Here is a 5,415-nt window from a genome sequence, read left to right on the forward strand (position 1 = left end):
ATCAAGACCCTGGCTGCCTGCATAGATACGTGGGCCATTCTGAGATGTGTTTTCCATGGGGATATAAACAATCAATACCCTAAAGACCCTATCTTGTCATTTGTCACTCAGCACCCTATAATTTTTCCAAAGGTTACTGCCTCTGAGCCATTAGTCCCAGCAACTACAATATACACAGATGGCTCCAAGACGGGGATAGGCGCCTATGTGATCCTAGGCAAGCCCCCGGTTACCATACAATTTGAACCTGATCAGCCTCAGGTGGTGGAATTGCAGATCGTTAAAATGATTCTTGAACGGTTCTCAGAAGCCATTAATATTGTCTCCGATTCTAGGTATGTGGTCAATGCTATGCAAGTGCTTGAGACTGCCGGTTTAATTAGATCCACTTCCACAGTGGCTGGGCTGTTCCTGTCTATCCAGACATTGCTTCAGAACAGACACCATAAGGTCTTCACCACCCACATAAGAGCACATACATCCCTGCCGGGGCCCATGGCACAGGGGAATGCGGCTGCTGATACTGCCACTCGCCCGTTATGGATTTTTACCTTACTAACACCAATCGAGCGAGCCCGTGCCTTCCATGATAAGTTTCATGTCAATGCCAGGACACTAGCAAACCATTTCCATGTTTCCAGAGCAGATGCACGAGATATCGTGCGACTATGTGACTCCTGTGCCACATACAAACCTGCCATACCGATGGGAGTAAACCCTCGAGGTTTGATCCCTGGTGATGTTTGGCAGATGGACATTACACATATACAGGAGTTTGGGACTCTTAAATATGTTCATGTTTCCACAGACACCTGTTCTCACGTCATATTCGCAACAGCAGAAACAGGTGAAAAAGTGTCTAATGTGATCAATCATTGCCTGGTGGCTTGGGCCGCATGGGGCAAACCAAAAATATTAAAAACTGATAATGGACCAGCCTATATAGGCAAAGCCTTCAATGAGTTCTGCAAAATGATGGAGGTTCAATTAAAACATGGTATCCCATACAATCCCCAAGGTCAAGGAATCATTGAGAGGGCTCATAGAAGCCTCAAAGAAATTTTACAAAAACAAAAAGGGGGAGTAGGCCAAGGCCTGGCCCCAAAGGCACGATTATCCATGGCACTATTCACACACAATTTTTTAAATTTAAATAATGATAATTGCTCCCCAGCCGTGGAGCACTGCAACCCTTCCCCCAACCATAAAGGGTGGGTGAAGTGGAAAGATGTCCTGACAGGACAATGGATGGGCCCGGATCCAGTGGTCAGCTGGAACCGAGGCGCGGTTTGTGTTTTCCCACAGGAATCGGGACGAGAACCACTGTGGGTACCGGAGAGACTGACACGGGCGACAAAGCCCTCGACTGAAGATCAGACCTGCCCTACCGGAGATCCATCACAGACCAACCAACAAGATGAATAGAAATAGCGGTAGCCCGAAATGGACAAGAAGATCCTCAGGCATATGCATGGCTCGCTCGCCTAGCCTACGACCGAGTCTAGGGGTGGTGAGCTTCCCACACTCCTCCTCTAAAAAATTATGACATAGCTGGGTAGGAGAGTCAATGACGGGTAAGAGCGTACTCCCCCGGTGCGACTCAACCTAAGCCAGGCCCTACCCCATTCTGCACGTAAGCCGCTGGACTGTTAGATGCTGCCCAGGTCTAAATTTCTCTCCGAGGGGATTTCTTTACGGAGAGGAAATGAGTGCAAGCTTGTGTGCATCCAGGTTCCGTCCAGTTTGTGCCTGGCCCTAGAAAAAGGACGAGGGCCTCAGGGCCTTGGCGGACCATGGGACGGCCGACCAGGGTCTAAGCCAAGGACCTACGGTGGGCCTACACATAGGGCATAAGCCTCTGCACCCAGTCCAGGAAGGGCTACGATGCGCACATTCATAAAAAATAAAAAAGGGGGAGATGTTGGGAGCCGCAGCCCCGAGCCCGGTCGCCTCACTTGGCGGACGTGAGGCCTGTAGTAAAGAGTAAAGCCTGAGGTAGATTACCCCTCCCATCGAGCACGTTAGTTTCCTGCTTACCGCGTAAGCAACCCGCTCAACAATATAGTCTGCCTGGCAACTGATGATGTTAGCCAATCAGCTTGCCTTGCTTACTTTAACATGATTGGACACTGTATCCGTATATATACTGGTGCCACCCCTGGGGGGGAAGAAGAAGCCCGGAAGTAGAAGCCCAGAAGGAGCCGCGGGGAGCGGACCAAAGGAGGCTTCGGCTGGGAGCGATCCCAGGGCAGGCTGTACGGAGAAGGAAAATAAAAGAAAAGGTTGTCCACTGCCAGACTTTGTCGTGTGTCCTTCCTGCTGGCCGGGAGCGACATCGACACTTCTCCACTTCACTGCACCTGGAAACCTGGAGTATCTGGAACAGTCTTGGATTTGGACAGAGTGTGCTGAGCACTCACCACAGGCCGCAGTGCCTCAGGAACCTGCTATACCTCCCTGCTTGCAGAGATATCCACAGTCCTCCAGACACACCGAGAGGCCGATGCAGGTGCCCCAGATCTCTTGCGTTATATATTTTAAAAACATGTTTTCACCTAGGTTGCCAGCTGATCAAAATGATGCTAAAACTGGTTAAACAAAATCCTTTGGGGTGAGGAGCAATTAGACAAGACTTCAATTGATAAATAAGAAAGTGGCCAGCTGTTAACTTTAAGCAGCTGTTATTCATTAATCAGAGGCAGAGGCCCCAATAATCTCCATAGCCTTATAGGAAACACCCCAACTAAAGTTTATATGAGTAAGACAATTCATTGTTGCTGATCTTATGGTATATACATGCCTTCAAATATAAAATTGGGATTATTTATAATGGTAAATATTTTCTTTCAGAGCCAGACATCTTCCTTTTTATTGTGCTTCAGCCAAGAGATTCCAGTCAAACCAACATGAGTTCACTAGTTAAATGATAATGTTTAAACAAAAATTTATGTAATGTAGACAGAAATTAGCAGTTCCATTTAATGTTCTATGTTAAGCTTACTGCCTCTACTACACTGCACTGTCATCAATCTTTTCTTCTGGATGTTCAACAACTAAAATTTAAAGATAATTATAAATTCCTTTTTGATTACTGGGATCCACCAGATCTTTTCTAGAAAAAAAGGTTATATGATGCATACTGACACCATAAATTAACTATACTCAACTGGCCTTAAATGACATCACAGCTGATCTCCCTCCTAAGTAAAAAAAAGGTAAAATTTGTAAAACATGCCATCCTCCAAAATCAGATGGCAGTAGACATTCTAACAGCATAGCAAGTACTGATACAATTGTAAAACATAAATGTGTGTATGACAAATGAATGACATGTCAGTTTCTAAAGTTTCCTGGATCTCATCCTTATCCTCCTTATGGGAAGCCATTACTAAAACCATACTCATAAATATCCTGTTGATTCTACTATTTGGCTTCTGCATACTTAATAGATTCTTTGCCTTTGTCTTTTCTAGGCCTAAAACCCTATACTTACCCAAGATAAATATGGCTGTAATCTCCTGAGGGTCACTAGTTAAAAGCACTACAGAGTATCCCTGACTGCCATTCTACAACTTCAGCCCCCTTCAGTCTGATTACCCCTCATGGCAGTTTGGGTTATTTCTTCAGAAAAAAAATGCTACAGGTAGCTAAGTCAGTTAAAAATATTATAGACAGTCAAACAGGGCTAGTGCATCAAAGGAGCCAGCACAGAGGACTAGAAGTCTTGTAAACGTGGAAGAGACAGATACCTCCTGCTGTGGGCCAGATCCCAAGATGAAAGACTAAACTTGGCCCTCAAACTAGACAGGGAAACTTTCTCAATATGGCTTTTTGTGTAAAAGCCATAGGTAAAAATCAAAAGGAAGAAAATAAAAATCTGATCTTTTAGCAGTGCCACTTGGAGGTCTAAGACAGGTAAAGCAAGACAAAGGGGAGTTGCCAGAGCTCCTCCTAGACCATGTTTCAAGTGCAACAAAAAGTACTCTGGGCAAGAGAATGCCCATTCTGCAATCTCAAGGGCCATTGGAAGATTGACTATCCTAACCACCAGAGTGTGGGTAAGCTATCCTCTAACTCTTTACCCTCACAGGAGATCTCATCACCCCTGGGTTCATCACTGGCTGATCTACGTGGACTTGCTGCTGAAGATTCATGGCCCACAGCCCCCATTAAGGTAAACTTCTCAGAGCCTCACATCTCACTGGAGGTCTCAGGTAAGACATTCTCTGTACTTGTAGACAGAGGAGCCATGTATAGTGTTCTTCCTGATTTTTCAGGCCATTATGTTTAATCCTCAGTCTCTGTAGTGGGTGTTGACAGCCAACCTACACAGCCTCTACAAACAAGGCCCATTCTATGCAGGTTCCAAACTCTTTTCTTCACCCATAGCTTTCTGGTAATTCCAACATGTCCTATATCCCTTTTAGGTAAGGATATTCTCCAAAAGCTTAACTTCTTTTTTACCTTGCCCCTCCCTACAGCTCTCATCTTCCAAACACCCTCACACTGCACTGCAAAGCCATCCCCTCCTCTCCCTTCTTATCTGATTGATTCCATATTTTGAGATACCTCCAACCCTACCTGCACTATCCATTCTGTACCTTTTTTAATTCGTCTCAGGGATCCTTCAATTTTTCCTTGTGTTTCCCAATATCCTATAATTCCCAAGCATTTAGGGGACTGAAACCTATAATCAAACATCTTTTAGACAATGGTTTTCTTAAACCTACCCATTTGCCCTACAATACTCCCATTCTCCTGATACTCAAGCCTAATGGGTCTTATTGTCTGGTACAAGACCTTAGGGTAATCAATGATGCTGTTACCCCAATTCCCCAATGGTGCCAAATCCTTGTACTATGTTCTGTTGTATCCCTTGTTCCACCACTCACTTCATAGTCTTAGACCTTAAAGATGCTTTTTTTTACCATCCTCTCTACATCCTGATCGTCAGGATTACTTTGTGTTTATGTAGACTGATCCAGACACTCTCAGGTCTCAGCAACTTACACCTGTCATCTCTATATTATAACCTCTCCTCAGGGACACATACCACCCCTTTCCTTTCCTACTCATCAATTTCAGGGACACACACCTGGTCAGGACTGGCAGGTAGATTTTATACTCATGCCTGCCACATATCTCTCAAATATCTTCTCACCTTTGTTTGTACATTTTCAGGATGGATAGAAGCCTTTGCATCACCAGGGAGACTGCTTATGTAGTTACTAAAGTCCTGTTACAAAAAATCATTCCAAGCTTTGGTCTACCTCAGAGTATCCAGTTACATAATGCTCTTACCTTTATTTCTCAGATCTCTCAATAGGACTGCAACCAAAATGGAGTGGCCCCTACCTAGTCTTCCTCAGAATTCTGACAGCGGTCATGGTTGCTAAACTGCCATTCTGTTTCTAC

The sequence above is a fragment of the Cavia porcellus genome, unplaced genomic scaffold, assembly GCF_034190915.1.
Source record: "Cavia porcellus strain 051 isolate PalLab524CR breed Dunkin Hartley unplaced genomic scaffold, mCavPor4.1 scaffold_3, whole genome shotgun sequence".
Classification (NCBI taxonomy): Eukaryota; Metazoa; Chordata; class Mammalia; order Rodentia; family Caviidae; genus Cavia; species Cavia porcellus.